A 13,675-nucleotide genomic window follows, 5' to 3' on the forward strand; every position below is an offset into this window, starting at 1 on the left:
AACAGTGCCGGAAGCATAAGATTATTATGGAGACTGATATTTTGAAATCAGATCAAAGATCGAGTAAACAAACAGAATTTCCTGAGGGTGTTACACTTATGGGATACTTTGAACCTTCAACTGGACCAAACTGTGATAGTAAAAGTCTGGTAGGTAAAAGTGTGTAGTAGCTTGTAAGGATACAAATTGAACATTATGTATTTATTGAGGCATACATGCAGCATTTGTTAGTTGAACTGTACTACCTACACCTACCAGTTTATGTGAAGAAAACTGCTAAGGAATTGCAGAATATTTAATTACACAAATAAAGTCGACAAGGGAACCAATACTGTATTTCACAGATAAGTGGATATTTTCAGATGTTTTGTATGTTAATGCACTTCCAAGTGAGCAGTAACAGTAGAGTTAATTTTGATTTTATGGGAAAGTTGAATCATTATTAAGAGACATCACACACTTTTTTCCTTCTTATACCAACAACTACTGTTTCAGTGCTACTGTAGATGCAGTTAGGTATGTAGTTAAGAAATGAAAATATTGTTTCATGAACTCCAGTCTGACAGCTCACATAGGGAGGTAAATATTCCTGTTGTTCAGAGACAATGGAAAGTACAAATTTCTTTATGTAGCATAATTCTAGGCTTCATGGAGATGTAGATATTGCTTGTGCCCATGGATAATGGAGTGTGTAAATTGCATAACAAGCTGTAAGTGAAAACTATATAGAGACTATCAGTCATATCACTCACTTGAATATGTCGCTGACTTTACATTCTTTTTTCGACAGTAGCTGTTATTTTTGACAGCACTGATAGACATCACACTCAAAACGTTTCATTTTGTGATGCCGTAAAATAGCTCAGATACTGGTGAAAAACAACACATATTCAGCTGTAGACTGAAGTATGCATTTTCCAAAATTTGTATTGTCTGTACACAAGACTGACATGTATACAGTTTATGGAATGAACCAGTGTTAATGTAGTCTAGTAAATACTGGACAAAACTTGTGAAGCTAAACAAATTTCACTTCATAAATTTGGAGTGTTAAACGACAAAATGCTAAATTTCACACTCCTACTAATGTAATAAGCTGCATTCATGTAGGAGCAAACAATTATGGTAAACTTCTGATAGCATATAAAATAAATCAGACAATCAAGACTGGCTGCTGCTTGTTCATATGAGGAAAAGCTATCTTGTAGTGACATACTTAAATGAACTTGTGTTTGTGACATCACTTAAAGGAAACTGTGTTGTAATCAAAGGGGTCATAAATACATTCAAAGTCCATGTGTAAGTTTTCCACCATTTCAGTTTGCCCACTGTTCACAATAGAGCACTCATGACATTGTAGGGCCTTGGCTCAGACAGTGCAGCTGTTCAAGAAATGGAAGTCTCTGAAATGAAACGAAAGTATTCAGGCTTTGTACACAAGCATGCAGCAAAAACTATTAACAACATTGTCTGATAATGGGACTGCTTACAAAACAGTCAATCATTTCAATTTTGAATACTTCTTGGTGCAGCTTGGCATTTTTCATAATAGTATATAATTGCCAGAGGTGAAACAGGCTACATCCTGACTGACTGACTTACTCATGGACTCATCATCACACGTCCAAAAGCACTAAGATCAAAAACTTAAAATTTTCAGGTGGTGTTGCTCTTACACTGTAGGCATATGTGTCGTTTAAGAAGGGATTTTCGGTATTCCCTTTCTAAAGGGGTGAAACACAGATGAAAGGCTGCTTGAAAATGTCACTATTAAGGCAATTTTGAAGCTAGACCTACGAAAAATGGTATTTGGCTGCTTGGTGAGAAATAAAATTCGATGTGTTACAGAATTTTTGGAAATTTAAGTCATATGAGAGTGAAACGATGGATGAAAGTTTTTTTGAAAATATTTTATTATTAAAAATACTAAGGTATTTTAAAAGCTACATGTATGAAAATTGGTATTTGACTTCTTGGATACAAATAGATGTCTTCCAGTGTTTGCGGAAATTCAACCAGTAGGGGGTGAAATAGGGGATGGGACACTTTTCAAAAATCTTTCATTAAAAAGGCATTGTTAAAGCTAATATATGAATGTTGGTGTTTGCCTTCTCAGTTAGGAATGAAAAAATACATGATTAATTGTTTTTGGAAATTTGACACCCAAGAAGGTGAAATAGGCTAGAATGAGTCACTGAATCATCATTGCCCAGCCCACACTGGGCTTGAAATTTGGAGTGGGAGTGGGTCTTATTAAATAGGCCTCGTTTAAGAAGGTCTTGTTCGAAATTCCATTCATAAGGGAGTGAAAAAGGGGATGAAAGGCTTTTAGTAAGTGTCTCACTATTAAGGCAATTTTTAATTGAGGACTACAAAAACTCATATCATAAATAAATAAAAGTATGTGTGTAGCATTACTGTAAATTCTAAAACTAATGGGGAGCATCAGAGGGTGAAAGAATCGTTTTTTGGAATTAAGTGATTATTAAAGAACTACTAAGGCATTTTAGAGCTATATCAATAAAAACTGGTATTTGACATCTCAGATTCAAATAAAAAAATACATGTGTTAGTATGAATAAAACGTGTTATTATTTTTGAAATTTAATTCCTAAGGGCACAAAATGAGAGGTGTGCTTTTTTAAGACAATATCCTTTTGCAGTAAAAAAAATTAAAGCTATGTCAGTAAAAACTAGTATTCCAGTTCTCATTTAGATATAAATAAATGTTAAAGGATGAAAGTTTCAATGGAAATATCATTGCAAGAACGAAAAAGGCATGATGAACAAAACCTTTGGACTCCAGCTACCAGAATTGCTGTATGGTCAGAGGTACATTTGCGAAAGACCATACTTATATAACCTTAATTAGAACGAAAAATTTAGAAAGTGGCACAATTTATAAACAGTATAAAAATTTGTTTACAGAAAACCAAAAGAAATCTATGCAGGCCATACAGTCTATGAGAACAAAGTAGTGGGAACTAATCTACTAATGTATATATAAGAAACAACAACCGAATACGAAAATTCGTTTGTAATCCGTTTCTGAATGAGAAAAGCAAATCTCGAATACTTGTGTTCACCATTTGCAGAATTAAATGACTACTTTGAAACTATGCATCATCATTCACTAATTACTTAATAATACTTGCTTACTCACAAATATTACACTATAGAAATGTCATATACTTTTCCCATATAAATTAACTATCATGTGCTCATACCTGCAATGGCGACATTATGTAAGCTCTGGCTTCTGGATGCAAACTTGGCAGTAATGGTTGTAGAAACAATAGAAAATGTGATGGGACAGCTATTTTTGTCAAACATTATTTGAAATTTACAGCAGTAGAAATGTATCACAACTTGGCAAGATGTAAATATTTTGAACTATGTGTAGCTGATTTAGGAGATCTTAAAACCTTTGTTAAAACTCTTTATACAGAGCTGAAAACTATTCAAAGCACATTTTGATAGTCTGCTTAATAATACAAAACATGACAGGAACAAGAAGTTATTTGTGGAGATGTAAATACAAACTTTTTAAGAGGTTCAAGTCATAGAAATGAGAAGTTAAATCTAGTCAATTGTTTCGAGTGTATACAAAGAGTCAACTCTCCAACTAGAATTATTACTGAAACTAAATCTGCATTTGACCAGACTTTCATAAACTATGTTATATTCATTAAACTGCAACTAAAGTGACCCTGAAGCTCAGGTTTTAACAATTAAACTGAATGCTAATACAAAATAGGGATGAAAAACTAACAAAACTGGACACAAAGAAATTAGTGATGACAACATCAAAGTATTTAAGTTTATGTTGCTAAGGGAGACATGGTAAAATATCTTGAGCAAAAGTGAAATAAATAGCATTTCCAACCGTTTAAACAATGTATGTTTGCATTGTCGTCATATAGCATTTACAATGGAAAAAAGTATAACTCAAATAGTTAAAAAATATTGAATATAATGGGATGTTGTAACTTCCAGAAACAAGAAAGTCACTACTCTTTCATAAAACAAAATAGTTTTACACCAGAATTTAGAAATTGTGTTAAAAAACATGACCAAGTGTGCAACAAGATAATAAAAGAAACTAAAAGAAGTAATAACGATAACTATGTATTAAATGCAAAATGTTATCAACAAGATTATCATATAAGAAACTTGCACAGAGTAGACCCAATAAAAAATATCTCTTTCTAAACAGTAAATAGCTCATTAGCTTAATGTGTTTCATAGTAATAAACGAAATCAGTTAATACAAAATAGCATGCAGATATACTTTGTCTACCAAATTATGTAAATGCTATACAGAAGTAAGATGTCACACTGACAGAGGTGAAGCTCATATTGAGGTCGCTTAGAAACCAATATTTGTGTAGGTTGTATGGTGTACCACAGTATGTACAGTCTCTAAAAATCGTCTGATTATAGTAATAAAACCAATAATGTACACAGTAAACATATCCCTATGAGCTGGAACTTTTCTCAGTAGTATAAAAACAGCCAAATTAACTACAGTATTAAAAAAGAGGTGTACTGAGTCATATTTTTTTGTTCTTTCCTTTTCTTATATATAAACCATGTGTAAACTGAATGGGTTATAGACACCACCAAAGGTAGATTAACGAGTTCTTTGGTAGCATGGATAATGTTTTATACGTCGTTAAATATCTGCAAAAAACAAAGTAAGAAATACACTCTTCAATTTGTTAATTAATGTTTCTTCACACTTTTGTTTTAGGAAGTGGTAGTGTACAGAGGTATCCTTGGATCAGTCGTACCAGCATTGTTCAAAATGTGTATTTTAACCGTTTATTAAAAGTATTATAAAATGTTATTAGAAAAGGAATATTTATTAGCATGGTATTAAGGTCAAATTCTATCTATTCATATTTTATCTCGCTGTCGAGATCCTGCATAAAGAGGTTCAGTGCAGGTAATACTAACTAAAGCGGTATATGGAGGAGCATTCCTGCAGCGATATTGTAATACTCAAGACTAAACACAATGGACATAATGTGGAGGTAATAATGTTATTGTTGTGGTCTTCAGTCCTGAGACTGGTTTGATGCAGCTCTCCATGCTACTCTATTCTGTGCAATCTTTTTCATCTCCCAGTACCTACTGCAGCCTACATCCTTCGACATCTGCTTAGTGTAGTCATCTCTTGGTCTCCCTCTATGATTTTTACCCTCAACGCTGCCCTCCAATACTAAATTGGAGATCCCTCGACGTCTCAGAACATGTCCTACCAACCAATCCCTTCTTCTAGTTAAGTTGTGCCACAAACTCCTCTGCTCCCCAATTCTATTCAATACCTCCTCATTAGTTATGTGATCTACCCATCTAATCTTCATCATTCTTCTGTAGTACCACATTTCGAAAGCTTCTATTCTCTTCTTGTCCAAACTATTTATCGTCCACATTTCACTTCCATGCATGGCTACACTCCATACCATTACTTTCAGAAACGACTTCCTGACATTTAAATCTATACTTTATGTTAACAAAATGTTCTCCTTCAGACACGCTTTCCTTGCCATTGCCAGTCTACATTTTATATCCTCTCTACTTCGACCATCATCAGTTATTTTGCTCCCCAAATAGCAAAACTCCTTTACTACTTTAAGTGTCTCCTTCCCTAGTCTAATTCCCCCAGCTTCACCTAACTTAATTCGACTACATTCCATGATCCTCGTTTTGCTTTTGTTGGTGTTCATCTTATACTCTCCTTTCAAGACACTGCCCATTCTGTTCAGATTTAATAGGCACCTCTTAAACTTGGTTTACTTGTACTAAAAATATTGTGCTTCCTGTGACAGATCGACAGCTTCAATGGTTGCAGTGATTGTCTGGTAGCGCACAATACTGGATGCAGTATAATGTGATGCAAATTATATTTGTTGACTTTGAATGTAATGATTTTAAACGTGTGTTGGTATTTGTATCAGTTAAAGTTTCACCCAAGATTGTGCACCAATTCAAAAATTACCTTCAAATTTGTGTCAACTATTCTTTCCCATCATTTATCTCAACTATTCACCATTTATTAATCACTTTCCATTTCCAGATACTTGTTCAATGGCAACTGTGTAAAGGATAGCACCAAGTGAAATATGAAAAGGCCTTTCAATTGCTGAGATAAATGATTCATATTATCGTTACAAGGAATTGATGAAACTTTCATTGTATTTGTTACATGACCACGAGATTAGAGATTGTGAGTCTAGAAACACTGAAAGAGCAAATTAAATTAAATTTTACCTATAAACGAGACAAGCCAGGAATGCTGATTTCAGTGGAAAAGGTAGGAAGCTCCTACACTCTATGCTTATTTGGCTGCACTACACTCTCCAGTTTGTTAATCCATGTATCTTCACACTTTTGTTTTGGAAAATGGTAGCATATGGACGTATGCTTAGATCCTTCATACCAGCATTGTTAAAAATTTGTATTTTAATTGTTCATTAAAACTATTATAAAAACATTAGAAAAGGCATATTTACTCACATGGTTATAAGGTTAAATCCTATGTATTCATCATTTCACTCGCAAACGGAGATCCTGCATCAAGATGTTTGGTGGAAGCAAGAATTATTCATGCCATATATGGAGGAGTGTTCCTGCATCAACATTGTCATACTCAAGACTAAACACAATGGAATTAATGTGAATGTAAGACTCAGACTTGAAAGGCACCTGTTAAACTTGGTTTACTTATACTACAAATATTGGGCAGTGATTATTTGCTACCGCACACTACTGAAAACAGCAGTACATAATGCACATTATGTTTACTGATCTTGAATGTAATGATATTAAAAGTCTGTTGATATTGGTACCAGTTAAAGTTTCACTTAAGGTTGTGCACAGATTCATAAATTACCTTGTAAGTTTTTTCAACCATTCTTTCCAATCAGTTTTTCCAACTGTTCAAGCAATTACTAATCAATTTCCATTTTCATATTCCTTTTCAAGGGGCACTTTAATCTAAATAACTGTTGTCCAGTGTTGTAACTCAGTGTTTCCTCCAAAATACTTGAAAGAATGTACAAAGTTACCTTACAAAAAATATCATTAATATGTCCAAGTCATCTTGGATTTAGGAAATCTGAGTCTGCTTTAACAGCTATTTATTAGTATTTAGAAGAAGTGGATGGCGTGGAAGATGTCATCACAGGGATTCAAAATCAGTGGAAAAGATATTGCATAGAAGAAAGTCAGCAAATGGTGATTTTAAGGTATGATAACATTGAAGAAAATGACATTACAACAATACACATCTACCCAATAAATTACCAAGGAAGTACGGAGTACCACACGGCCCTGTGCTAGGATCTCTGTAGCTCCTTACAGTGTGTCTGATTACTAGCTAATGTCAAATAATAAATTCAGAAGAAACTATCTTTATCAGTCTCCACTCTTCTTCATTTCTACAAGAATATGATACAATACAATGGATTGGCAATATGTAATTGACATCAGTTCTGAAACTAAAGTTCTATGAATATCGTTGAAAACCAATTTAAAATGGTGCTGTCATATGAAAGCTCTTGGAATAAAGCTTTCAACAGCTTGTTTTGCTCTTTCTGCGCTAAATCAAAGTGCAGGCAAGTCAGCTGTGATTAATACATATTATGAACACTTCCAATCATTAGTTCAGTGAGGGCTCATCCTCGGGGAAGACACAGCTCTCTGTAAAACATCTAGACAACACTTCATTCAGCTGAAAATAAACGGCCCACAAGACTTTCAGATATTAGTTAGTTAGTTTCATGACCCATAGATCATTTTGCACTATAAATCATAATGGGATAGGCTATGTCATTGCTATTGCTACATGCAGAACATTTATATGTTTTTTAAGTACACAAAGGTGAATTATTAACTCCTGCAATCACCTTTAAGTCATTACAATAACACAAATTGTTCTAAGGAATAAAAGAAATTGGCACAGAGAAAGTTTTTGTTTTTAGCTTTTATTTTTCTCTCTGACAGACTTTTATATCACTGATTAAGTGATCAAAACTTTGAATTGCAGCTTTGTGTACCACTTTTTGTGCTGAAGACAACCTTAATAGAGAGAAAAAGTATCATTTTTTCTTCTTGTATTGTAATTACATACATCATTGTTCATTTTGAACTGGAGTGAATTACATTAAACTTCACAAGGTAATAACTATGCTGTAATTCAGTAGTCAGAACACACAACTATTTTCACAGATGTCAACAATATGATCATGTGGGAGCACTGTGTATTATTCTTACAGCTCGATTCTGAACAATAAAGAATTTATTGCTTAAATATGAGTTAGCCAAGAACATTATTCCACAGGACATTATTGAATGGAAATATGAAGAATATCTCAGCTTACTGATTTGTAACTCCCCAACATTTGCAATGATTCCAAGTGAAAATGTGGCTGAACTAAATCATTTTAGGAATTCCAAAATGTGTTATCTTCAGTTTAAATTCTCATATATAAGGACATTTAAGAATTTTGAATTTTCCACTCTATTTATTATTTTCTCATCATTTGTTACACTTTTCATTGTTGTGGTACCCCTGGATATAGAGGACAGAATATGTTGCCTTTTAAAATTGAAGATGAGAGCAATTACAGATAGCTAGTCAATGGTAATTTTAAGAAATTATTTACTATATCATCTGTTTCTGTACGTATGAGGGTATCTGTTTGCTGATGAGTGTCTTGTAAACAGCGCTTGAGACCTATGATAAAACAAGAACATATTTAGTCACAACACATTAAACACAATTAATATTCACATATCTCAGCCTGTAACAGTATTAGGTCATTCAAGTGTTTTGCATATAACAGTTAAATTGTGCAACAGCCCACCTACTGATTTAAAATAGCAGTGACATAAAAATACTTTCAGACATAATATCTGGGAACAGTATTCTCTCTCTCACTCTCTTTCTCTCTCTCTGTCAGTCTGTCTTTCTCTATTTTGCTTCTCCTATGTGCAGTGTATTGTTTAAGTATGTAATGGATCAGAGTGCACCAACAAATAATGATGATCTTTAACTGCCAGCAACATTTAATTTATAAAATAAGTAATATGTTCCTATTAAAATAAATACCATGTTGTCACAGTTCTGGTCATAAACAATTTAGAATAAAAATACACACATCATGTTAATGGATAGTGTGGTACACACCTTGAATGATGAGATAACACTCCACCTCATTTTGTTGTCATCCGAGATGCACTAACTATACAGCATATCATAATTAATTTTTTTTTTGACAAAGTACAGCACTAACATTTTTGCACAACTTTCACAAACTTTAAAGAAATTGCATGATTAGTTCCTGAACACACATTACAATACCTCACAAGTTTTAAAAGTGGAAATTATTTTATATACAACCATACATTTCCAGAAACAAATGTTTTGGCCCCTGTTTCGTTGTGTCCATTTATGTAGGTACAGCAAATATTTCTTATTTTATTTAGCTCATGTGATATGAAAATCGCCCACTCATCATCCACGCTTTCGAAGAATCCTTGTTCATTAAACTTCTGTGTTTGCAGCACTCGTTTTTGTATTTCCACAAACATGCTCACAATTTAAGAGACTCAGCAATTATTGCTAATGATTTCTTTTTAGGTTTGTTTGGAACTGCAAATCACACACACCAGAAAATTGCAAACATGAAAACCAAAATACAGAAATGGTGTTTTGAAATTTAAACAAGAATTGACAAATGGAATTTGCTGTTCATTACTTCAGGAAGGGAAGTTGCATCAGAAGGTGCAAATGGGATTAACATTTTGTGCCATACTCAAATTGCCTTTTGAGTGATGTAGTTGAAGATTGAATTCTCACACACATTGTTTAGTTAGTTAGTTTCATGTTCCATGAATCATTTGCACAATAATTCGTAACGATGAGGAACAAGTCATTTTATATTCACATGGCAAATTAATTTGCAGTTTGAAAATATGGCTATATGCTGAACATTTATTACCATTAATATCATTAAATATACAGATGTGGTCTAATACTTATTTCCTATCTCATTTTACACATTTCAATAATACAAATATTTCTGCAGAATGGAAGGAGTTGTTAAAGAGAAATATTTTTAGCTTGTTTTCGAATTTTACTTTGTGGGGTAAGTTATAAAACTTTCAGTTGCAGTACTGTGCACTTTTTTTTGCTAAAGACAACCTTAATGTTGAGTAAAGAATGTTATTTATCTTTCTACTATAGTAATTATGTACAACATCGTTTCTTTTGAACTGCAATGGATTATTTGCAACAAAGTTCCTGGGGAAATAAATATATTGCAAAGCATAAATCGGGATTCTGGACTCCTTAAACATGTCTATAAGATTGTCATGGATAGATGGATACTTCGAGCATGTTTTTGAGCAACATACATTTTCCTTCTTAAAGATGAATTACCCAAGAACATTGTTCGATATGACGTTATTGAATGAAAATATGTAAAAAATTATCAACTTACTGGTTTGTCTCCCCTGTAGATTTCCGAGGATTGTAAGTTCAAATATGGCTAAACTAAGTTGTTTTAATTTCCAAAAAGTGTTTTTTTTCTTGTTTAAATTCTTATCAGTATGGACACCCACAAATTTTCAGTGCTCCATCCTATTTACAATTTTCTGATCATGTGTTGCCCTTATCATTGATGTAGTACCTCTAGACAGGCAATGCCGAATATTTTGTGTCTTTTTACAATTGAAGGTGATACTGTTCACAAAAAACCTCTCAATGAAACTTATAAGAATCTTCTTTACTTTTTTTCTCTTTCAGAGTGTGTACTTGGATTGATTATAGTACTAGTGTTACCTGCAAAGAGTACTAAATCTACTTGTTGCATATTAGATGGGAGATCATTTACATACATGCAGACCTAAGATTGAGCTTTGGGTGACCACATACATGATTTCTCCGACGTCAGATTAACGTCCCTAGACTACGTTTGTTGCATTACTAATTACAACTTTATGCTTTCACTTCATTAAATATGACATTATCCAGTAGTTGGCTACACCATCAATCCCATAAAACTGTAATTTATCTAGGAGAGTACTGTTACTCACACATTCAGTTACCTTAGATAGGACAGAGAAAATATCAACTGGTTCTATTTTGTATTTAACGCATGTAAAATTAAGTAGTGAACAAGTTAATAGCATTATCAGTAGCAGAACCCTTCTGGAATCCAAACTATGATTTGCTGAGGGTATAATTGTTCCTCAGTTACTATTCTACAATATATCACCTTCTCAAAAATTTTCGAAAATTAAGTCGCTATCGAAATGGATCGGTAGGTGCTGACACTTCTCCTACCATCCTTCTCAAAGAGGCATTTTACAATGGCATGTTTCAGTCTCTCTGGAAAAAGTTCCTTGAGTTAGTGATTCATTAGGCTGCGAGCAGGCAACACACTCGATAATGTCATAACGCAGGCTGATGCTGTAGTGTCCTGAGCAGTGTGGTGGGTAGCATCTTGCCAGATCAGGCGAACAATAGAATCTGATGCACTGTTATTCAATTTGATAGTGGAAGGAAGTACATTTCTGACAGTACGTTTATTCAGTGTGAAGTAAGGTCCAAGCATTCTAATGAAACAGATAAATGTTTGGAGAGTTTAATACAATGCATGTGAATTTACAATCAAATCCTGATAAATTCCATAAGTGCACTAGAATGTCCACATTTATATTTGATTACGTTTTGAAAACGATCGATGCAAGCTTGAGAGTACTCTGCATCAATTTCCATTGAACTGCATCGCTCGCATCACCGCAAGCAAAGCGTTTTCAACACTTTTTTGCTTTTTTGGATATTATTTTCAACGAAAATAGTGTAAACAGCTGCACCTAACATTACTAGTGGCAAAAACTGTGCGAGACTTCTTTGTGAATTACTTTGTCTGAACAGAATAACACAATAAAAAATTTACTTTATGTTAATATTAAGCTTCATTACTATTTCACAACAAACCTTCCTTCCAATGGACCTATTTTTATACTGAAAATGTCTTGGCTGCTAAATTTCGGGCCTTTTCTTGTACAAGCGTGCTAATTTCTTCAAAGGACATTGCTTGCCACTCACTCCGCACTTAAGAAACACAAACCGGTTTCTGTCCCATGTGCACACCCTGCTGCTTGCTGTTACTGCCATCTGCACGTGCCTCCCGAAATACCTGCCTGCAGGACACTTCCATATCGTCAAATAGGTTTGTGTTCTGCACAGTATGGGAGACACCATTCAACACTGATCACTTGGGTCATAACTTTACATATTTCAGATCAGTCACAGCTTATTATATAGTAACAAATCTTTACTTTGCTACTTGAAACATTGTCAAATCCAGATGAACTTTTATTTTTGGAGTATATGTAATTTTAGAAGAATTTGGTGAAACATTCATGTGTCTGAAGTTTTTGAGAGTTGTTTCTTCAACATACTACTATGATTTTTCTCTTGAACTGTTAGTCCCTTTAATTTCTTTTGTGTTTATCGATCGATTTTTAAACATATTTTGTGCCTGTCACTTATCATTTATAGCTCTTCCCTTCAGCTCTATAGTGATGTTAACCTTTTAGGTGGCCTTGTCTCTAGTTTCACTACATTCCATATATCCTCAAATCTGTTGTCAGAGCTACTAGTTCCTTGATTTTTTAATAATTTTTGTTAGTAATTTTGACAAGTATTTGTTGTGAGCAACTACTGCAGACTCTCCACTTGTTCTTGCCAACAGATACATTCCTCTTTCCCTTTCACAAGCTACTTCAATCCCTCTAATGATTCATGTTTTTTTATGTGGCTGTTTAATGTCTTTTCCGATTAGCTTTTACGAGGGTTGGAAGCACACTCTGAAATGGTTTATAGTTCGAAATAGCTTTTATGTAGACAATGAATAAGACAGAGCCAACTATGGAGCCTTGAGGTACTCCTTTCTTTCTTTATTGGGAGTGCTAATGATTTCTGCATGTTTACGAATGGATTATGTAACTTATTTCTTTAAATTTAACATTTAATAAGAGTTAAATAAGTGGAGTGATTTATCTTTAATGTCACAGTATTTTTAACTTTGCAACAATTATGTTAAGTGAGACAGAATCAAATAATTTGCTTAAATCAACAAATGTACCAACGAAAGTCAGCATTCTATCATACTTTTCATAAATGGTATTAAGGTTTCAATTGCTTTCACAGCTCCTAGACGTCTTAGTTTGGTGAAGAGCAGTGGTAACGATTTGAGAGAAATTACAAGTGTGATAAGAGTGAAATGGTGACATTGTGATTTATGTGTGTGTGTCTGCATAAAAGTCATGAGCTATTAATTATAATGCAAGATTTTCGTTCTACTTGTGCATAGCTGAGATAAACATTCGTTTCCACGTGACACTACCTACATTAATTATATCTTTTTGTAAGTAACTAGTGTATAGCATGGTACAAAATGATTGAAAGATGCTAAAATATTATTGTTATTATTATTATGATTTTTATTATTACCATTATTAATATTAGTATTAGATTACCTACATTGCCAAACACGTAACCTATATTGTAATGTGTGTGTTGTACCTTCATGTACGTATATGTTCCTCTGATCTAATAAGACACCCTCAACTAGACTGCTCATGTCTAGTCATG

Source organism: Schistocerca gregaria, chromosome 1 (genome assembly GCF_023897955.1).
Source record: "Schistocerca gregaria isolate iqSchGreg1 chromosome 1, iqSchGreg1.2, whole genome shotgun sequence".
In the NCBI taxonomy this organism is placed as follows: domain Eukaryota; kingdom Metazoa; phylum Arthropoda; class Insecta; order Orthoptera; family Acrididae; genus Schistocerca; species Schistocerca gregaria.